The sequence below is a fragment of the Amblyomma mixtum genome, chromosome 3 (assembly GCF_055824585.1).
Source record: "Amblyomma mixtum isolate Tamu chromosome 3, ASM5582458v1, whole genome shotgun sequence".
NCBI classification, from domain to species: Eukaryota; Metazoa; Arthropoda; class Arachnida; order Ixodida; family Ixodidae; genus Amblyomma; species Amblyomma mixtum.
The window spans coordinates 141,347,048-141,370,585 of record NC_143014.1 but is presented as its reverse complement, the minus strand read 5'-3'; the positions used below and the strand labels follow the sequence as shown (position 1 = coordinate 141,370,585).

Sequence of the window (23,538 nt, the reverse complement as noted above, 5' to 3'; positions counted from 1 at the left end):
TCCTGGCCCCTTGAAAGGACTAGCAGAACGCGTTGCGAAATGTTTCTCGGCGCGGTGGCTCAGTGGGTAGGGCGCCCGGCTACTGAGCCGGAGTTCCTGGGTTCGAACCCGGCAGCGTTTCGATGGAGGCGAAATCCAAAAGGCGCCCGTGTGCTGTGCGATATCAGCGCACGTTAAAGATCCCCAGGTGGTCGAAATTATTCCGGAGACCTCCACTACAGCACCTCTTTATTCCTTCTCTCACTCCCACCTTCCTCCCTTCCTTTACGGCGCGGTTCAGGTGTCCACCGAGATGTGAGACGATTAGTGCGCCATTTTCCTTTCCTCAAAAACCATTTTTTTTTCGCTGCGCCGGGTTCGGCTGGGAGTGATGACGTTGTTTACCACATCGCCGACTTGACGTATGACGGCGCAGTCCTCGTGGGAAGTTCCCTCTAATGGCTGTCGCTAGAAAAGAGAACGGCCTGCCAACTACTGACTACCGCCGCCGCCGCGACGTAAAGCTTGGCTCTTGGTTTGACTCCTTGAACGCCTCGAAACGCGCATTATCAGACCGGAATAAAACGTGGACACTGGCTGTAGGGTTCAAACCCAGTTTTTCACCTTGTTACGCCCCGCTGTTGTGAGCAGTTGGCTTGATTCATCGATGTGGAAGGCCAGGGTATCTCCTTGGCAGCGATGCCACAAGTCAAGCACCTGAAAGACATACAGGCGACGGTGGTTGGCCAGTGGGATGCTTTCCGCTGCTATTGCACAGGATATTTTCGACTATAAACCTCCCCCGGAAGATGAGGGAATCACCTAAGGAGCGTATAATGCGCGTTGTGCCGACTTCAACAGAGAAAGGGCACGCACGTATCTGAAAGCCCAGACCGTCCTTTTCGGGCGACGTGCCGCGGCGTGCCGCGGCCTAACCGAGTCAACGAGGAGCGCAGCGGTGGATGAAAGAGAACGACCGCAGAGCGCAGCGAAAGATGAAAGATTGCAATAGCAAAGATAGCTCGGGGAGGAAGCGGAGGAGGAGGGGACGGCGGCAGCCTGAAGATGAGCTCCGCGGCTACGACCCGTTGGCGCCAGAGGCGAGGCGCGAAGCTCGCTGTGCAGGCTGGCCTGTGCAAGCTCGCTGTGCAGGCTGGATCGCTGTGCAGGCTGGCCAAGCCGAAATCCTGAGCTGCCTCAGTTCAGCACTGCGTGTTCCGTACGCCGTCACTAACGGTTCAAGTACCGCAGCAGCTGCGCTCAAAAATCGCATCAACGAGAAGCTTAATCGTCGTCGAATTTTTTTTTTTTGCTCTCATTTTTGCCTTTCAACCGTTTCTGGACAAACAAATGCCGCTCATATTTCCCTTAGGCATTCAGCAAAAACATAGCGAACGTACAAAGACTAATTGGACCGTTCACATGACCGATGTCGTCGAAAGTGCTAATGGAGCGTAACTTTACGAATTACCGCGAGATGTTGCAGGCGGTTAACATGACTTTTGGTTCAGAAATATCGTGGCTGTCAAACACCGTAACAAGCGAAGAGGGAGACTGCAAGCCACGCACCTTTGATGGGTGAGCGCATACTGCCATTGCCAGCCAATCTCAGAAGCCACGCTCAAAATCGCCAATGCACTTCTGTGGTTGACAATGACGACCTCACACGACGGCGAGCTGATTTCTGCAAGTCTGCGCACTAAGCGTGGGGAACCTTGGACGAGTGCGCCATTTTTGTTATTTGTTTTTGCTCGTAGCGTATTGTTTCCCTCCGGGGCCGCATCCAGAGCGTAACTCGCCTCCAACATTGCGACGAAGCGCCCCGCGCGCGCTGATCGCAGCGCGAAGGAGCCGACCAGCCGCTCGGAAGCAAACCGTTACCAGCCCATTTAACATGGAGGTCAATTTCATGCTTCGCACCGCGGCAGGGGCCACCGTGCGCAGCGAACCCGTCGGCCAAAGCAGCGGGCGCACGTTAACAAACGACCAATTAAGCTCGCTAATTCGGGACTTAAATCATAACGCGGGCCGTACGCGGCACCGGAAACGAAATCACTCATCCCGCTCAGCTATCGAGCTCTGCGGCGGCGACAGCGTGTGCCGTGGGGCTGTAGTCCAGTGGGAGCAAGTCGCCGCGGCAGGGGGGCGATATCGGGGCGAGGCTGCCGGGGAGGCCTCCTTCTGAGTGCGGACTGTACGGGACCTAACCTGACCGGTTCTCATTAACCTTTCCCGACCTGCGCCTAAGAGACCTGATCTCAGCCGACCTTTTTCCTTTCCTCCTTTCGCCGTCTGTTTATATTTTTTTTTTCCCGCAGTAGGCCTCTCGAGCGCCAGCGCAGCCTATGATGATGGATTCATAATCCTAGGGGAGCACCGATGTGGGCCTTTTTCTTCTCTTCGAACGGGACTTCGAACGGAACGGAACCGAACGCATGAATCTTGAGGCCCCTTCCTTTTCTGTCAAAGCGAAGTGGCCAGCTTCACGAGAAACAGTTGAAAAATTGCTCCTTTTCTTTATTTTAAAACAGTGCGCGCAATGGGCCCATCAGCTGGGAACATAACGCTGCAAAATGTTGTCAATTGCCACTTCCCTCCACGTTGGCCAATGTAGTCCCATTCGACCACCGTGCCGCGCCACGTATACTTCAGCGATAGAAAGAAATGCGAACAGCCCGTATGTGCCACGCTGTCGGCATTTCTTGTTTCATCCCTGTACTTGTGACGAGACAGCATTCTACCCGTGATAACTCGCGGCAGTAGCCCGCGCAGCAACCCGTACGGCGGCAAGTTCAAGCGCGCGAAGAAGTACAAAAAACAGTAACGAAGACCCAGTATTCTACAAATAACGCTCGCCAAACCAATTTGAATAAATAAAGATTGCGCGGTCGCAGAGCTGGGGCGGAAAATGTCACAACAGAGGCCATTCGATTAGTCTAAACCTCGTAGGAGTTTTCAAAGGACGGGCTGTTTAAGTTTTGCGATTCTGACAGCACCAAAATGCGGGTTCTGCGAACAGGTAATGAGCCTGCGGCCTTTACTTCAGTGGAAGAACACTAAGCTGGTTATTTTTTTACTTCAACACCTTAGAAGGAGAAAAAAACAACAAGAGCACAAAATGAGCAGGTTTCTAGTTGCACTCTAATCACATGAGCAACTTTATTTGATGAAGCAAAGGGGAAATGGAACGTTTGGTGTTGTATTAAAAGCAGACGCTAAAAATGATTTGTGATGTCGCCGATACGCACGGCTACACAAAACTAAGGCTGCGATTTGGAGAGTTTATAAAGATTCATAGTTAAACAGCACGGGAAGAAGTGACACAAGTGTTTTGTGACTTTCTTTCGTGTGTCCCGTCTTCAGGAGCTGTTTAACAATGGCTACACAAAGCACCCATGTCGTGTCTGCCGTCGTTCAGCGGCAGTATTAGGGTTCCATGGCCACTGCACGCCGGAACGTCGAAGCTGATTTATACGAACGACCTGAAGCTTCAATTACCCCTATCACGCTATGCGGCTTATCGCTGTAGGTCCGCACGTTGACCACTGAATTCACGGCACTCTGAGACTTGCAGTCGAATTCCGCGTGTACTCACTCACTCACTCACTCACTCACTCACTCACTCACTCACTCACTCACTCACTCACTCACTCACTCACTCACTCACTCACTCACTCACTCACTCACTCACTCACTCACTCACTCACTCACTCAGTCAATCACTCACTCACTCCGATAGTTGCTTTAGAGTTCGATTCGATGTTTTTTAATCGCTTTAATATCTCCATCCTTCATCTACCAATGACACTGACCTGACACGACACACGACACCCGTGTACTTTCGCTGTTCAATAGGTGCAGCACCTCAAGCCTATCGTCTTCCGGTGCTTATCGTGTGATCGCACATTAGGCCGGCTCTGGCGACTGTCACGCGCGCGTGTGGGCTCCTCTCGGATTACGAACCGCGCTCCACTTGAGCCGCAGGCAGGATAACGACGCAGCTGCGATCTTCATCTACGCCGCCGTACGCGCTCTCCGGCGTGCGAAACGAGCGCTCAGTGTCAAGTGCGAGCACACCCCGCTCGTTCGCGAAGGGCATTCCGTTGTCTTCTTGTTTCAGCCCCGCGCGGGCGAGGACCGGTTCCCATAGCGCCGCGCTTCGGCCGCCTTCGCTGCCCTTTGTCCGCGCGCTCGCAATCATGGGCGCCTCGCGTGTAAACGCGGGTGGCCGACCTTCACACGACGAGATTGCGGAGGCGTTCCTGTCGCTTTTTGGCGCACCTGTGAGAGAGCGCCGGTATGGGGGAGGGAGGGAGAAGCAGTGCGCCCGTCATCAGGAGATCTCAAAGAATTCAAAGTTCATTCTCGAGGCTGCCGCCTTGCAGCCCACAATGATCGGCGCTTACGTTCCGTCAGTTGGGCCGCGAATTATTAAATTACTGCTCTTCGCAACAAACGCTCGCACTCGCACGACAGTTTTCTTCCCGTCGCTCCTCTCAGGATTGTTTTTTCCCTGCCTCGTGTCCCTCGTTGTGACTATGGTAGCTGCTCCTAATGGTTTATTGCGTGCGTGAATCACTTGTACAGAACTTACAAAATGCGCTATCTGTCGCACTCTGCACTCATATAGCTACATCCATTCCTTTTTAGTAGCATTGAATTTCACCGCGTTACCTATTTCTGGTTTGCTATCTCTAATTTCTCAAGTTTCTGTATCGACTCATGCGCGCGCGCCTTTCTCACCGGCGGCGTGGAATGAAGCAGCCGATATCGTCATAACTGTGAGAACTCGCGTATAAGTTAAGTCGCCGTTTGAAATTGTTAATGAAGCAAACACGCTTAACTCCCTGTCAAGAGAAAATAGTCAACTGATACAAAAATGCAGTGGCCGAGCATCGACGAAAAGAAGACACCGGCGTTCGGAGGTCGTGCATAGGTTAGGTCCCCGCCTATGTCGTATTGGGCTTTTCTTTTTTTTAGTCGCAGAGCCAGTGAATGCTCCAATAACCTCATTGCCATGCGGACACCAGATCACAAAACTTCACTTCCGTTTTTATAAACTTGCAGTCACTGATCACCCAACGCTTTTCGTCAATTACTCGGCAAGGCTCTGATACCCCCCTTCTATTGGCGCTAATGCGTTTTGTTCTGATGCTTAGATTTTGGGTGCAGCCGGTAAACATCGACCATGTTTTCATAGGTTTAAAACAAACGGCTTACGATGTTCTTTACACGATCTATTTTGTATGCAAGCATTAATAAGCAGCCTCACTCCGCGTCAATATCTAAGAATTGCAACTGGGTGCCAAATTGTCGCGGTTGAGCTGCGCACCAAGCATGCAGACGTAACGTTCCCAGCGGTTGTTTGCGGTCTCCACGGAGGCGTTCTCAAAGTCCGTATTACAGACGCAGTTGTAGCTCGAAGGAGGTACAGCGTGTATCCTCAAGACTAGCCTGTCTATCCTTTACACAAGTGGTCGTATGCGTGATTTTCTTGATCTCGATACCATGTTGTCCATGTCCAAAGTTGAGAACTTAATCCGCACCGTAGTAGTGGGACGACAAGCTTTGGTGTCTTGCGTTGTTTCCCGAGGGTTTGAACAGTGGTTAGCACTCTCCTTTTCCGTCGGCAGAGAATTTCCGGGAGTGCCACAATACCCTTCCTGATGTCCGTTGTTTTTACGTGTGCAACTGATTTTTAGTTGCTTTGGTTCAGTGAAGACTGCACGCGAAAAACGAAGCACGTCCTATAAAGATTAAACAAGAATAAAGTAATAAAGAAAGGTCGGCGTTAAGAACGTCTTATTTTTGTTGTTGATTTCAAAGCATCTCGAAAACGTTCGTTTTCTCGTCGGCACAGCACTGCGAACATGCAAAAACAAAAAGGAAAACGAAAACAGGCGCAGCACGTATTTAAGGCAGATTTACGCTTTCACCGGAAAGCCCTGTTTTCTCTCTAGCTTGCACGGTCGATGCGAAACCTATCGTTGACGCTGAAGTAATTACTCGCATCAGCCAAACATGGAGTGATAGGAATCGAAAATCAGGCTTTCCCTCGATGGGGCGGGGGAATCTGCGGTCAGCGACAAGCTCGCATTCTGATGAGGACCGCACAAGACGAGCCGACCGCGTTTCGTGGATGCCGGGAAGAAGGAGCGAATCGGTGCTGTCCTTCCGCAGAACTAGAATTCGTTCAAAAGCGGAATCCCCGGTGGGAAGCCGCCGATGATATCGCGAAGAAAACGCTCCCAGCTGCTCCTGCCGCTGCCGAACTTGTTCCGCTTGGTATATACGCTCGCTTCGGTCGCCCAGGTCGGGACTGCCGAAGGAGAGGGTGCATGAGAGCGCCTCGAAAGCTCTATGTTAGGCACTCTTTACGGGAGGCAGTTTCTAGTGGCCTAGTCGCAAGGGGGTGTATTTCAGCATTAAGCGAGGTAACCCACTGAATGGCAACATGTTTACGGGATGTAAGATGTGTCATTGGACATCTTCGTTCGCGTAGTGTTCCCTATAGGCCCACGAACTTTTAACCAGGCGACAGCAAAATTGCCCTCGAAGTGTTTAGAGTGAACTGGTTTACTGGAACAATGGTAAGAGGTACTCAGTCGACCGGAAAAGTTCAGGGAACGCGGGTGCGCGGAAGAAAAATGATTTCGGCGCAGTCACGCTCATGAATTGCCTGGAATGCCTGTATGAGGGGACGTGCGTATCACATCGCTGGTATCAATACCAGGCGACTGGGTTGGAAGTCAACCAACTACAGCGAATTTGCTCCTGAGCACACACATCCTTCTGCTGCCGACTGTAGATTTCTATTTCACTATGAGGCAGAGGGGAAAAAATTGCCGACATGGTCAATGTGAGGCTAATCCCGCCTGCACCATAGTATCACCTTCACTACCAAAATGTCTGTCATCGTTCAAAGCAAGACCTACTGAACTACAGACCTGCGCACATGGCGGGGTCCTATGAAGCAGCGTGCGCTAACTTTTGTTAACGTTTTGGCCGTTGAGGACGCTCGATTGACCTGTTCGTCTGTTATGGTCATCATGATCGTTTGCCATTTTGTGCACGCTATCTAATATATTTGTTTTGTCTTTCTCTGCTATCGTAACATCAGCAATGAAAATCGCCATAATAACGACTTTTCTCCCTCTGGAAAAGTATAAAAATTGTCTTCCTTTTTGTCTGCTTTCTTTTCGTGGGCATCATCACCCAGTGGCACCACCATGCCTAGCATAGATAAATAGATGATAATGATCACGTGGACAAACAACAAAAGTGCCCTGTCTGAAATAAAATGATAGAGGAGGCCACTTTCTCAACAGGTATATATTAGCGCCACACCACCCGTAATGTTTCTATCCTAGCGGAAAAAGGCATGAACTAGAACATGGGCGCTGGAGCAGGCCCATTTGTGCAGGTTTGTAGTTCAGTAGGTCTTGGTTCAAAGACTGCCTCTTTCAAAAAAAAAAAAGGAAACAAATGCTATTTACGGTGATGATGCTTTTCATACACCGTGCCATCGGTCATATGAGTGCATTATACTGACAGGCTGCTCGTGCAAGCTATTTCAACAAAATAAAATGTCAACTATTTGGATGTCCATGCTTGTGAGGAACCAGATTTCAGTCAGCCGTGAGTTTGCATTACTAAAACGCAATTATTTTTGCAGAAAGACCGCGGTTCTTGAATATTATCTGAGATACTGCGATCCTATAGTCACACTTCAACTACATTCTGCTTATGTAGTTGTTAATTCTTTCTTTTCACATTTCCACAGGACTGTGTTCTTGTTTTGCCTGCTTTCCGAACGTCTGTCCTACTTCGTTATGACTCGCGCCTACACACACACACCCGAAAAGCCACAGAATTCTTTATAAAAAGAAGGACCACGCAGGCACTCACTTCTTCCTAAGCAACAGGGAGCAGTCGATCTGGAGGAGACTCCCGACTCGCACGCTCCCTCCCCCCTCTCTTCTTTCTTATTGTCGTCCCACATCCCGGGCTGGGCTTTCTGCGCATCCCCAAGGGCCACCCTCACCCATATCCTTCTGGACTGCCCGGCGGATCCAAGGCAGCACTGAAGACGTGGGAGGAATGGGAAGCCGCACTTCGATCTGAGGTCCCTGGCAGAAGATCGCCACCAGCAGGGCCATCAACGCTATGGACCGCCATCACATGAACGTTTGATCGCGGGTGGGGCCGTGCGGAGGCCCAGAGCCCTAAAGGGATGAACACCTTCGCCATGATAAAATTTTCACCGAAACCAGGTATTCACTTGTCTCCATTACCCAACTAGCGCACACACGCACACACACACACATACACCCGAACGCACTTGCACACCGCACACACAAAAAAACGCGCACACCCACCCACCCACGCACGTACGCGCTTGCTTACTCACGACAAGCACGCACACAAACGTACAGTCGCGAGAAAAAGTTTACGGGATGCAGTGCGCTCTGGAACAAATTTATTGTAGCGCTGCCTCACGTCGCAGTCGCCTGGTATTGATACCAGAGCGTGCACGTCCCCTTGCAGGCATTTCAGGCTATTGGTTTTTGTGACTGCTCCGGAATAACTTCTTTTTCCGCAACCCGCCACCCGTAAACTTTTGGTGCCGGTTGTACATAACTGAAATCAATATTGGCAAGTACTGCAGCGCGGAATGGCGAGTATTTTGCATTACTTTGAAAATACACTGCATCCAGCCGGATGTTGTGCGCACTAGGTGGACTGCAAGTTCCCCCTTTCATTTGTTTTTCGATCGGAAAAGTAAAGGAACAATTTATTTATTCGTACTTATTTTCCTACTTGAATAACAAATTCGAAAAGTCATGCCATAAGCTAAATGACGCCGATAGCCAGGGTCTCTCATGGGGTATTTGTAACCAAAGAACAGTACCTATCTCATCTTCCTGCTCGGACATCGAGACACCCGTAGGTAGAACACTGGGGCCATTGAAAGTGCTCATGTTAGCGGTGAATGCGGGCAATTATCTTTGCGAGCAATAGCATTGTGACCTTTGGGAGAATTGGAAAGCAGGTGAGTCCTCCCGTGCCTCGACCTACCGGACGAGACGGGAACACCGGCGAAATTTCAACGAATTAAAAAAAAAAAAACGATTGCCAACCCTCAGACGGTGACACACTCCCTAGCAGGCCCTCCGGTCATTTTAGCAGGCAAGATGCAGCCGTTATTTATCGAGTGGGATCATCTCCACCTTGCATATCACACTTGGTTGAATACCTATACAACGGTGTTCCGAGCTCAGGAAAATGCAGTTACTGCGGCATTGCCCAGAGAAAGAAAGAAAGAAAGGAAGTAAGAAAGAAAGAAAGAAAGAAAGAAAGAAAGGAAGAAAGAAAGAAAGAATGAAAGAAAGAGACTGAGAAAAAAAAAGGAAGAAAAAGAAAGAAAGAAAGAAGGAAAGAAAGAAACAGAGAAAGAAGAAAAGAAAGAATGAAAGGAAGAAAGAGAGAAAGGAAGAAAGAAGGAAAGAAAGGAAGAAGGAAAGAAAGAATCAAAAAGAAGGAAGGAAACAAAGAAAGAAAGGAAGGAAGAAAGAAGGAAAGAAAAAAGAAAGAAAGAAAGAAAGAAAGGAAGAAAGAAACAGAGAAAGAAAGAAAGAAAGAAAGGAAGAAGGAAAGAAAGAAAGACAGAAAGAAAGAAGGAAAGAAAGAAAGAAAGAAAGGAAGAAAGAAGGAAAGAAGGAAAGAAAGAAAGAAAGAAAGAAAGAAAGAAATAAAGAAAGAAAGGAAGAAAGAAAGAAAGAAAGAAAGAAAGAAAGAGACAGAAAGGAATAAAAGCAAACGAGGAAGGAAACGATTGGAAAGAAACAGCACTGAAACTCTGCCAAATTAACTGTCACCACCTGGAGAACAAGAAATCAACAACGCGACTGCCAGAGAAACTTTCCGCCGAACGTTGCACCGCATGCCATACCATGCAGAAGCACTTCAAATTGGAATTATAGAAAGAGTGGGTCGCTGCACCTCTATAGTTGTGCCCTTAACCATCTCGCGTACGGCTTGTCAATAATTGCCCCAGAAAAGAGTAGAAAAACATCGGGCAATAAACTTTGTGCACGTAATAATTTTTTTTTCTGCCTCTATAATTGCCTTAGACCAACACTATAAACAAATCAAAGGGATTTTCGTTCGAATCAAAATGATATAGCTGGGGTGGTCGAAATTTCCGGAGCCCTCCACTACGGCGTCTCTCATAGCCTTAGTCGCTTTGGGACGTTAAACCCCATAAAACCAAACCAACCAACCAACCTTTGTTACTTTTTTTAATGTTTGTTCGGTATCAAAGGCGTATCCGCTGCTGCTAAATTTTGAATTAAAATTGGAACATTTTCTCACGCTACTGTAATTCAAACTCGTGACGTTGATGGTGACGTCAAGGGTAATGGATTCGTTTTGGTTATTTTTCCACGCTTAGGCTTACTTTTCATCTCCATTGTGCGATAAAAGTTCACAACTGCTAGCGAAACAACATTTATGTCATTATTCATGTGCGAAATCCTTTCGTTCCTGATCTATGCAACAAGAAATGTCCGGTGACGCACTTTAGTTTTGGGAATGGTCTGCGGTGGCAATACTTGTCTCTCACCTTTCACTCTTTTGTACTTTGAAATAAGGGTTAGGCTCTTCGATGTTAATTTCTTGAAAATTCGGCGGTCTTTTTTTTTTCGGTGTTTGTTTCCGACCGCGTTTTTCGTTATTTTTTCGGCGCATGTGTTGTTCTATGGATGATTTACCGATTTATTTCGGTGCCATAATGGGAATCCTGTGAGATCAAAAGTCGATGAGGGGGTATCTGTTTTTTTTTTTTTTTGTCGCAACGAGCAGACGATTTACCATTAGTTAACGCGGAAATGGCCGATCTTAGAGCTGTGCTCGTAGAAAGAAGAGCTATCCCCATTAAAAAAAAAAAGTTAATGGAAGTTGAATGATGGAGCTGTAAGACGAAAATTCAAGCGGAAGTTCAGCTCTAAAAACAGGTTGTTATGTTATGTCAGGGTTGTAGCCCTAGGTTGCGCGAAAGGGTGGTGAATCACGTGGCCTGGGTGTTAGCGCCAGCGATGCAACTGCTGCTAAATGATCTTGGTAGCCGTGACGCTTATGCATGGTTTCACGTCAGTGTGTTTGCATGCTGCGGAGAAGCCTATTTAACCCAGTAACAATCCTAAGCAGGAGATCAGCAGACAGCGAGGAGATGGAGCCTCCCGCTGCACAAATGCTTGGAGGGTAGCGCTAAGCGAGGCCTCAAAACATAAACTACGCTACTTCCATCGGTGCAACTGTCTCATCACCTCCCTGGATTTCGTATTTTGCTAATTTTTTCTTTCAATGCGTGTAACTCCTACTCAACAGCCAGCTACAGCTGGGGCGCGTGTGTCAAGATACTGACCTTTTTCGATTAAAATGAAATTTAGAAAATTGAATTCCGCGTTCTTTTATAGTTTTACTTTCGGCTTAAACTGAAAAGTCCAGTCCGTACTTATAAAGCGTCCGCTTTCAGCTAAGGTATCTCTTTGTCATTAGAAAGAGGTTATTCACTGATCTGGGCCAACTTCAATTTTTACTCAGTGTTTCTCGAAGGCTAGTAGAAACAATTTATGCACGAAATATATCTTTATTAACGCTATTCTGCAATGAGGGAGAGAACGTTGGGGTGGGGCTGGCAGAGATGTTTTGTTCATTGAAGACGTCAGTCAGTTTGACTGCCTTGTCGCCGTTGCACAAGGAACGAGCGAAGCAGGAAATGATTGTGTGTAAAACACACACATTCAAGTTTGTTTCTTTTTTGTATTTTATGACTGAATCTGCGACAAAAATTGCTTGACATGTGCGTATGGAATGTCTGGACTTTCGCGCAGAGAAAAATTTCCATTAGTGTTGGTTGCTTCTCTGAATTCTACGCGTACGCCATGAGACGCCGCAAATGCAGCTGTGCAGTCCCATTACTCTCTCCGGATGCGGCACTTCCAGCAAGTGTACGCGGCCCATTGAAAGGGTTTCTTTTGTTGCCTGCCTGATTCATGCGTGATGACGCGCTCATGTGCATAAAAGGGCAGTAGAGATGCAAGCGGTCGAGCCGCCGGCTCCCTCGTGTCGGCTGCGCGCCTCCAAGGGTGGTCCCCGCCGCAGCCCTCTCGTAAAGCCGGGATTAGGCAGCGGCACCACAGAGGTCCACCTTGTTTCCCCCTGGGACGAATTGTACGCCAGGCACTGATATAACAATGCCGCATCTGCATATGGCTGCCGTCTGTGGTCTAGTCGGCATGCGAAAGTCGCTGCCGAGAGATCTGTGTCGACGCCCGTGCGGGACGAGCTCGCCGTGAACACGCCGCGAAAGCGCTTCCTGGCGGCGCTGATGCAAAGTAACTTCTTAAACGTTAGACGGCACAGGACGTTATGCACTTATGCTGTTCCATGCAGCGCGCCAGCGCCCGCTACCCAGTTTCCCTCGACCCGCCTTTTTCACCTCTCACTGCACTGTGTGCGCGCAAGAATAAAACGCGCCCCGAAGGTGCAAGACCAAATAAATTGGCTTGTTTTAATAGCTGGGCATGTCCGTAGAGTGATTAAGCATATTAAAAAGGCGAAGGACAGGGGCCGAAGAAAAATTCCTTAATCGCCGATTCCAGGCATCCGCCAACTATAGCCACCTGGTGGCATTTAGGGACCGTACGCGCGTATTTGCGAGAGCCAGGCAGGCTTTTGAAATGTCTGGGTTAGATTATGAATAATGGGAAAGCTCTTAGATTTATTGATGCTGAGGATTCCATGGTTTCTTAGTGTACGACAGTCTGAAATGGCTCTCGCGGAAGCCAGTGTGAACTTATCTACTGGTTCCTGTATAAAAGTTCGAGAACTGTTTCTTCATAGCTGTGTTAATGTGAACCTCACTGCATTTTTATTTCACGTTTAGCTTCAGTTTATTGCTTATTCATGCTACTGGCTCTCTGTGAAAGAAAGCACTTGTGTTGATGTCCAAATTTCTGCTAGACATCTAAGCCACAGGCACCGTGTTGCGGCACCTGGTGAAGCAAGCATGAATGAACGGTTTTGCCAGTCCAGAACTGCTTGCTTCGCATATCTGGGGCTAAAGCGGGGAGAGGAGGCTGTGCTAACCGTCTACAGGCAATCTTGGTACACCACCAAGAATGCTTGCACAAAAGCCACACAATTAACTATCACTGTTTCAACAAGAGGAGAAATATTTTTACGAACAATATTTATTTTTTAAGCACAGTGAATTTAAAAACATTCAAGAAATGTAGTCTGTAAGGCTCAATTCCATGGTAATAGAGGTCCTCAGGATACCTGTTATAGAATAACGCGGTCTGAAAGATCTTTGTTGCAAGGTGAGAACTACGCGTGTTGGGCCCGCAGAGTAACGGCTGGCTACACAAAGGCGTTACCATAATGGCCTGCCACCATGATCAGCATAAATGAGGAGAGGGAGCGCGAAAAAAGGATGTGGAGATGAGAGGATGCAGTCTATCTCAGTAGGAAAAGTCTTCCGTACAATTAGAGACAAGGAAAGGCAGGACTGCATGGGTTTTTTTTGTGCCTCATGTCTCTGACACATTTGCGTGCGTGACTGCGATAACTGGCTGGTACTCTTGCTCTATAGCTACTTGGCCTGCGTTAAGCAAGCTACAACTTTCAAGGAAATGCAACACCGCTTGCAAGTAACACCAGTCCTCGTCCATTTCGACGAAGAAGCCGAAACAGAGACCCACACAGACGCAAGCAGGCTGGGCCTCGGCGCCGTGCTCGTTCAAATGAAGAACAAATATTGGAGGGACACTCAAGCTCTGCCTTAAGGGTATGACGCGATAGCATAATGAGTTAACTAATGCCCACATATGCTGGATTGGCCATTATCGACTTCACACTTATCGATCCATGGGAGTCATCATACCACTCCTGGCGGAGTGGTGGAGCGGTTATAGGGCAACTGCAGCACTTTTTCGAGAATTTCGCGATATTCAAGGAATCAGATCTATATAGGCTGTTGGTAAAGCAAGTCAAGTTTTCTTGCACTAGCATTTAAAATAGTGACGTTATCGACGATTGAATTTAGCAGTTCTCAATGCACCGGTAAAGTGCAGGGAAACTTAGCGTGACGTCATGGAAGGTATGATTTCAAATTACCGCTGTCGTCAGCCACACCCTGCCTTGACTCGTTAGACGCTGCCAAACAACTCTCGGCAGGGTTCGCCTTCGGTGGCGTTGGTTTTTTTTTTCTTCAAAGCAGGCCTTTGTGCGTTGGAAATGTACCGATACCTTCGATGACGTCATCATGCACCCTTCACTTGGCGTTGTGCGCTGCGGAGAAGCTTGAAGGGCGTCCGGATTTTAATCGGCGATTACTTCACTATTTCAAGTGCTAGCCCAAAAAGACTTCGCACGCTTTACCTGCAGGTTTCAAACATTGGACCCTCTTAAGCTCGTTGATTTCCAAAAACCTATGCAGTTTCCCTTTAAGCGATGCGCCACTGCCCTGCGATGACAGGTGCTGCCACCGGTTGGGCTTGTGCAACCCAGGTTGCTCTTCCTGAGCGACCAATCATTAATTTAACTGCCAGCTGCCACTGCGGACATTTTGCTCGCAATCCGATGGGCAGGTTGTGCTGACGCCACAAGGGCACGTGACCTCGGTGGCCCACCTAGCTGCTTCTCCGGGCATTTTTCGCTCACAACGCCGCCGACGACGACGCCGGATTTTCTGCAGAACGGGAGCCTTAACGATATCGCGTTAAAACCGAGCGAGTCATTGCCTACGCGAGCCATTACTTGTAAAAAAGCAGAGACTAACTATTCAACGCCGGAAAAAAGAGTGTCTCGCAAGAGTCTGGGCCATACTGAAATTCCACCCGTACCTGTACGGGAGGTCATTCAAGGTAGTCATCGACAATCACGCGCTTTGCTTGCTTGCTAACCTGAAATATCCCCGGGCCGCCTGGCTCACTGGAGCTTGCGACTTCAAGAGTTTGACGTCACCGTCGTTTACAAGCATGGATGCAAGCACTCTGACGCATATTTCCTATCACGAGCTCTTGTCGATGCATCCCCACAGGAGGACGATGACGACCCGTTCCTCGAACCTCTCAGAACCAGCACTTACGCGCATAGCAACGATCGGACCCCAACCTCGAAAGCCTCATCGGCTATGCTTGGAAGGCAAGGCATCTTCAGCCCCAGCATCGTTCAAGGGCCATTTTTTTTCCTTCTGCGTAAAGAGCGATGTCATTGGAAAGAACTTCGCACTGAAAAGAAGCGCTTGCCGTCTAGTTGTACCTGCAAGCCTTTGGGAAGAAATTCTACGGGCTTCACACGACGAGCCAACAGCTGGAAACCTCGGGATTTCTCGCACCCTCCCCCCAATTCAAGACAAATCTTATTGGTCCCGCTTGTCTACTGATGTCGCACATTATGTGAAAACTTATTGAGGCTGTCAGCGACGAAAGACGCCACCGACCCGACCAGCAGGACGACTGAACCCCATTGAACCACCGTCAAGGCCTTTGCAGCAGATCGGCATGGACTCCCTTGGCCCTTTCCCAAAATAGTTATCTGGAAACAAGTGTATCATCATGGCGACTGACTACCTGGCCGGGTGCGCCGAAGCAAAGGCCTTGCCGAATGTCACAGCGGGAGAAGTTGAGAAATTGGCCGTGGAGTGCGTCCTCCTGCGACAAGGCGCCCCCGAAGTGCTCATCTCGTACAGGAGAACTGACACAAGCCATCCTGCACTATATCCAGATGCGCCACCGGAGGACAACCGCCTATCATCCGCAGATAAACCGCCTCACGGAGCACCTGAACAAGACCGACGCAGACATGCTTGCCATGTACGTCGACGTGGAACACAAGACCTGATATGTTGTCCTTCCGTACGTCGTCTTCGCATACAACAACGCAGTGCAGGAGACCACCCATATGACGCCTTTTACGCTCGTTCACGGCAGGGAGGCAACGACAATTTTTAACGCCATTCTGCCCAACGTTACTGACGAGGACAACCCCGACGTCGCCAGCTATCAGCGTTCAGAAGAAACCCGACAAAGTGTCCAGATACGGATCAAAGACCAACAACACACCGACGCCGGCTGCTACAATTTACGCTGACGCCATATGGAAAACAAGCCGGGTGACCGTGTGTGTACCTAGAAGCCCATTCGCCGTCGCGGACTGAGCGAAAAACTTTTGCGCTGCTATTTCGGTCCGTATAAGGTCCTTCGAACCGGAGGGCCTGACTATGAAGGCTTTCGCGACGGAGTTACAGCATCCCACCGGCTCCGGGCACATCCAGAAGTTGTACGAGTATACGTGCTGCGGGCCTAAAATCTTACTATGCGCGTTAATGGACACCTTGTGCGTTCAGTGTTAGTGTTTGCATTTTCAGTGTTTATAGATTTGCCTACCTTTCCATATGTTAAGTATCGGGCCAATGCTTGTTTAAGGGGGGGGGGGGGGGGGGTAATGGGGGGTAATGCCGCGTAGCTTTGTAGTGTTTATTTGTTGATGCGCGAAGCCGCCGGCACGCGGCCTTATCGCTTTGTTTCCGGCGAGAGATGCTACCTGGAATGTTCGTAGCCGCGCAATTGCTTCTACGTTGTTCGAGATTGTCGTAGGCGACTACCGCGTCTTATCTCGAAAGTTCTTCGCCAGCTTTAAACTGAGCGAGGCCGAGAGCGGCGGTGATTCTGTTCTCGACGATCGCCGAGCGGGCCTGTTGCTATCGCCGCCGAATTGCAGACTTCTTTGTAGGCACACGTGAGCCCAATACAGTGTTTCTTTTGGAGGCTACTCACTGTCTTCCTGACTTCTGGACTGGCGTCGCCACTACGTGACAGTGTGATGATCAACAAACACCTTCGTATTAATGTGGATAATGTAGGTAACAAAAATATTCTCATAATTTTTAGCTGTCAGTCATAACCACCACCGTTTTCTAGAGCCGCCAAACAAACACGGCCTGCCGTTAACTCAACGGACAACCAGTTACGCAAGCTTAGGTACATTTATCTTAAGATTAGAATTAGCCACGCCTCATATGCTGCATGAAAACGAAAACCTTCGATCCATATCAATCCAAAATTTCTCCCGCTTTCTAGAGGCTTCTTACGCATCAGACGCGGAACACGTGGAGCCATCTGCCGGACGTTGTCGCAAGCTCTACTTACTGGCGCGAGGTTACGGTATGGCGGGCCCCATTTTGAACTGCTGCGGGTGTACAACAAAGTCACGCTCAATGACAAGCAAAGAACTCGAGCATTTTTGAACACCATGAAATGACACGTTTCAGAGAACCAGATTCCGCTGTGTAAGGTTTACTCCTGACGCTCTTCATGCAGAAGCTTTTGGAGGCGGGGACTGTTGCTGCAACTTCGTCATTGTGTTCCTGATACCGCAAGTAAAGCGGTCTAGGGCACTGAACAAGAAGCGGAACATTTCTGAGAAAATACAGCATGTGTTTTAGAGACCACATGCGCAGTAACTGCGCAAGCATCTCTTTCAGAATAATTTCCAGGATTTTACAGCGACTGCATGTTCTGCGCAAGCTATCACAACACAGTTTTTCACCTCGCCCTGACTGCAAGCTTTTACTCTGGAAGTGTAGTTCAATTCAGTTTATAAGTCGACATCAACAGCAAGGGCACCGCTCTGGTACCACAGGCTTATACCTTCCACTCCCCCCCCCCCCCCCCCCCCCCCGCCTTTCCCACCCTTGGAGAACTCAGAAGTGACCGGTGCTGTGCTCACCATCAATTGCTATAGCATATAGCTCAATTACAGAGCCTTTCATCGCTTCCTCCTCATGGTTGCTCGTAACAGCTCGTCTCGGCTACGGGAAACGCCGGGGTCACGTAGTGCTGCGTCAAGCAAGAGCGCGTTTTCGCCAATGAAATTTGCGACAATCGGCTTGAAAGCTTTTCAAGATTGACGCAGCGCGGGACTTTGTCTATTCGGCTTGCGCGGAAAGCGTCCACTTCGGCGAATCTTGTTTCATTTGCGTGAGTGGATAGTCTTCGGGAAGGGAGGGCGGTCGCACAAAGATTGCTTCAGTTTCTGCTCCGCCGAGGAAAACTCTTCTGATTGGACGGTTCCGCGAGAGTTGCTCGCGACCGCTCGGAGGCACGGAGCCAAGGCGAGCAGCCTTTGAGGGTTACTCAAGCTCGACGGTTATCCCTCCTCTCTCCGAGGAAAGAAGCCGAGCAAAAAGAGATGGAACACTCGTGCTCCTTTATTTCTCTGTATGCCTCCATCGACACGGAAAGATGAAAGCTGCGGTACGACTACGTGCTTTCTTTCAGCCGCATTCGTTCACTTTTTTTCTTCTTTTCCGTCTTTCTGCGGTGAAGTGTGCTTTTCAGCGTGCTCGACGGTCAAAAGAAAAAAACAAAAACAAAGCTGAGGAGGAATGAGGAACCGCGGCAGGCGTTCTTTCTTCCGTACTGGAAGAGAAGTGTAGCGATTGGCTCACTCGCGTTCCCATTTTTCCAGTCGCCCAATGGCATTGTTCGCATTCTCTCTGACGTCATTCGTTCTTCGGCGAATCGCTGTTGCGTGCCAAGAAAACACATGAACGTGCCCCCATCTGTCTGGTGGCGTATTCATCTTTGTTTTCCTCCAACTCATTTGTTTTATTTTTTTTCCTTCGCGTGAATACGAAAGTCCCGAGTCGCTAGAGCGTACAGCGCCGCGACCGCTTGCAGAAACTCTACCCGAAGGTTCGTTCCTGTAACGACGCCTTAGAATGAATGCAGAGTGCGCTGACGCATACATCCTCTTATTTCTTTTTTTTCGGCACCCTTTGGAAGTGAGCCCTGAATAGACTGCGTCTTTCTTGCTGAAAGATCTACGGATTTTTGTTTATTTTCATCTATTTGTCATCTCCTATACCAACAAAACGAAAAATTAAGCGTAGAAGTGGGGTAAGCTTGGAACGCTTGTTTTATCAGTACATAAATATTGTTTCTTTCTGAAACAACGCAAACATTTGCAATGGATGCTATGACCTTCACTTGGGTAGCTATAGTGTTAGCGAATGTGATACTAACATCGACGCCCGTACGTTATCAACTGCTCTTATTACGGCCTGATGAAGGAGAACGCTTTATAATCAGTGCTCTCAAGTTTTATGGTCAGGTGACGCGCGTTTATTCGTTATTCTGAGAGCGACTAGGTGTTCTCCAATAAAAAAAATTGCATCTCAGCGATCACTAGGAGAAGTGAAGTGAAGAGTGTCCTGAAAGTTCTGCTCTGCAACTTTTTTTGTCTAGTGATGAAAAAGTGATAACGACGTTGCATTAAAATTTAAGTCTGGAATGCTCTTTTTCCCGGCGGCACATACTTTTTCGATATAGTCCGCCCTCAAGAGGCGTTGTACTTGCGCCACCGGTGCACTGTAGTCGTCACACGCAGTCGTATAGAAAAAAGAAGGGCGGCTGTTGACAACTTCAGGGGCACACTAGTGACCTGTTCGTCAGAAGCGCAGCGCTCGTATCCGAAGTGTTTTATCATAAAAACACGTCCAGAAATCCAACTGGCTGGATGTCCGGGCAGTACGACCGCGAATTCGGGCGGCCAGAATTTTTATCCCGACACGCTGCCTTAACCGAGTTCATATGGTGCGTCAGTTTTCATGCTACTCCAGTTTGAGTGATATATTTACAGTAAAAAAAAATGATAGCTGTAACTTTAAGTTACAGGAATAGAGCACAGTCGCTGAGGGTACAAACGCGAGTTAACGATACCCTAGTCGAAATCAAGCAGAGCGGATTCCAAGAGAAGGAAAGCGCAGCAGGGGGCGACAGCGAAATCGGACGGTGAGATTAGGAAGTTTGCGGCGATAAGTATAAGGCTCAGGATGGGGTTAACTGGAGGGATATGGGAGAGGCCTTTGTCCTGCAGCGGACGTGATTACTCTAATAGTGATGATGATATTTTGACGTCTATGGCGCCACGTGCACTAAAAATTGTCGCCCGAGGGAAGAAATTCCAAACTTTCGTCTCAGATTAGCCTCCTTTAATTCTAACAGTTACTAAAAAAGCCACACCCCGAGATATAAAGCTTTTTGAGCATTCAATTTATATCTTAGTATGCTTTAATGCCAATGACGAAAACAGAGCATACTGTTGGCAAGAAAAGATGCGCAGTTCTTTCACTATAATCTGATTGTTAATTCTGTTTGTGCTCGCAGTTATATCTGACACTCAAGCCGAAGGCTGCTCTTATTAAAAGCTGCCAAATCAAACGCCTGGTCCCACGTGCGTTTCCAGTTTCCAAGATCTCTGAAGCCGGCTTCAGTATATCTGTGCTGTAGGAAATGAGCGCCCTGGGTGCACACTCGGTAGCTGATGAGCTTCAGTTGCACCGTCAGGTCGGCGTCTTTTTGCTCCGTAGGAAAGATATTGTGGTAGGCGGCCTTCTCAGCTTCGCATTCGTTGATGCCCAACCGAAACGCCACTGACAGGTGGCGTGGCGTGTATGCCGCACTTTGTCACGTCTTAATTTTGGTTTCGTGAGAAATAATTTTTCCTAGGCTAAGCAAAATACTTGGCGACATGATTTGGGCCTTGATTCCAACTAGCGTGAATTTTATTAAAAAGCGAGGAAACATGGCGTTCATGATATTACTATTACTTGCAACATTCTGTTGACTCTGTTCGAGGGACGAAGAATCTGGGTTGGATACTCCAGCTACGTGACCGCTATTTATTGCCCATCCCTAGACACCTGTTTTCTTCCTTCGCCCAAGAAGGCTGCGATGCCACTGATACCGACAGCACTGTCGTGAATGGTTCTCTGGCCCATGCACGCATCACATTAGGGAAACCTGTGTTCGTTGCTATTTTCACGTACTTTTCCAAAGTTTTCTACGGCAACTAAGATTGCTACCTTCGCCACGTTTTTTGTGACATCGTCCGCTCAGTATAAATCGGTTCTTGAAGCAATATGCAGTGATACTGCTTGAATTCACTGCATGCGCGAAAGAAAGGAGCCGTTCCGTTCAGGGAAAGAACCAAGATCGCGACGGCGAGCATTCGTTACATAGACACAGAGAACCCGCCGCTGGCCCGAAAGACGCGGGTTCGATCCCGGCCGCGGCGGCTGAATTTCGATGGGGGCGAAATTCTAGAGGCCCGTGTACTGTGCGATGTCAGCGCACGTTAAAGAACCCCAGGTGGCCGAAATTTCCGGAGCCCTTCACTACGGCGTCCCTCATAGCCTGAGTCGCTTTGGGACGTTAAACCCCAATTAAACAAATCAAATCAAACATACACGCAGAGTGCTACACTGTTACTCCTGTGCCCACGGAGCTTCTGCTGCGTGGCTCTCAAAAACATACAGGATCACTTGGCACTCGTCGATAGCGCTGCACAAGTGCGCATTAGCCAACTTGAGGCGTTTTTCGCTATTCGTCCGCACTCGCAGTTTGCGTATTCCTCCAAAGATAAAACGATAACTGTCCCTCCCAAGACCAAGCACCGAGAAATTCGTACGCATTAGTTTTATCTTTGGGCGACGATTCGCAATCCCGTGGCAACAAGCCTGTGCTTCGTGTGTATTTCTGGCATGTCACCGTGTTGTAACCACAGCATTGTCCCGCTTTTTGCTCTTATTGGGGCTCTCCGCTGCAACACTGCTCTCTGACCACACGCAGCCTACGGACCGTGTGTTTCTGCTGTGAGCCAAGGAAATGCCAGTGAAAGTTTGAAGAAGGGTTGAGCGAATAGATGTACCCCCTTTGCCAAAAGTAACCGAGCAACAGGTTTTTGCTTCTCAACCGTAGAACGGAGCCGTTACGGCACCCCTAAATACCGAAAGGTGTCAAAACGTGATGACAAGGGCTCACCTTACTTTACAGATATTCAGAGCTTAAGGGCTGCTGTAAGTGCTTCGCTGCGCGGGTAAGAAAGGAACCACTTTTGTCCGGTGACTTTAGCAAGGACTGTGTATGAAAGAGTACGGACCCTCTCTGTACATGCAAATGGCACCGAGATGGCACGCACTACAACGACCGTTTTTATGTGATATTTTTGATAGGAAGTGAAGCAAGGCCGTTGACGAAGTGTCATCGCGAAATGTTGACCACATCCCTTCCTTCGGTAAAATAATCCACTTCTCTGAGCACGAATCCGTATTGTCACCAGCTGCATTCTCCGTGGGCATCCTCATTTCAAATGTCACATTAGAAGGTAATGAACCCATCGGACGACGAAGGTAGTGAACAACATATCATTTTGGAGAACTCTGTTCGGAGATAGCAGGCGTCATCATCTCCCAAGTTCTAAAAATAAATTGAATGCGTAGGGAATGAAACAACAGGATACTCCAGTGGGCGATGCGCTCGAATATGTCTTGTAAACGACAAAGGTTAATTGTATATTTTGTCAAAAGCTGGTAGTGAGCACGTCGAGGGTTAGTTGCTTTATTTTCATCATTTCTACAGATGTCGGCCGAATCACTGCAGTAATGTATTTGAAGGACCATTTCTCTGTCTCCGCAAGGACAATTACAATTACAGATTCACAGTTTGCGAATGGCGCTGAAGAAAAAGCGCTTTTGCATGCGTGTATGTTATTTATCTGTCACTGTTATATAGCACGCACTCAGAGTGGTAGCCAGTGATTAAGTCGCGCAGAACAGTTTGAAGAATCGGTTCTAGCCGGAATGATGCCTTATTTCCCGAGCGTGCCACCGAATTGAAAACGTCAGTCAGGTAGATCGTACGCGTGCCCGTCTGCGCAATCATCCCAAAAAGCCGGGCTCTGTTGCGCTCCCTCCGTCAGGGGGCGTTCGAGTGCATCTGTGGACAGACCGCGGCGGTGTTTTCGGTCATGTATCGCTGGCTGCAACTTGTTTAATGAAATCGTGCCGCGGTCATAGCCAGCCGCGCGTTGAATCACCCATGGCGCACCGTTCACGCGGCGCGCACAGCCTATAGGCATGTTTTGCGGCGGCTGCTCAGTGGCCAGCAAAGCGAATCATTTGGTCCTCTTATAAATGGCCCACCGCACTTGACTGCTCTCACTTTTCGAGAGGGTATCGCGTGAAGCGCGTTGATGTTTTCATCGGTGCGTTAGGAGGGCGGTCGGCGTGTCCCTTCTAGCGTTACTTGTGACCACTTCCATTATATATATGTACCGGTGATTCCCCCTCCCCCCGCCGCAGTGCCGAAGCGTCAAGCATCGCCGATACGTTAGCCTTGAACGTGGTAATGGTGTCGGGGATGAAATGTGAGTAAACTGCTTGCGGTTACGGAGCTGCAGCCATTTTGGCTATTCAACACCGCCTGCTCGTGATTGGTTGCATTGCCTTTCATTCACGTTCCCTCAATTAGAATCCTTACACGTCTCGATCTATGCGCTGAGGTGAATCTCATCTTTACTCCGGAACTTGACCCCGAAGACTCACATACCTGAACGTAGGAAGCCGATCTGCGAGAAGCAAGATTTGCAACTGCAATCGGCTTCGACAATGCCACGATCTCGTGTAATGTGCTGTTTTGCATCCGGCGA

General features: G+C 48.7%; 1 long non-coding RNA gene across 3 annotated transcripts in view; it reads right to left on the bottom strand.

Annotated features, from left to right (window-relative positions):
- Positions 1 to 23,538, bottom strand: part of LOC149352181 (uncharacterized) — a 55,503-nt gene that overhangs the window by 3,063 nt on the left and 28,902 nt on the right. For all 3 annotated transcript variants that reach the window (XR_016289522.1, XR_016289523.1, XR_016289521.1), the window contains exon 2: positions 604 to 696. This is a non-coding gene — a long non-coding RNA (uncharacterized LOC149352181). The remainder of the gene's footprint in view (positions 1 to 603; positions 697 to 23,538) is intronic.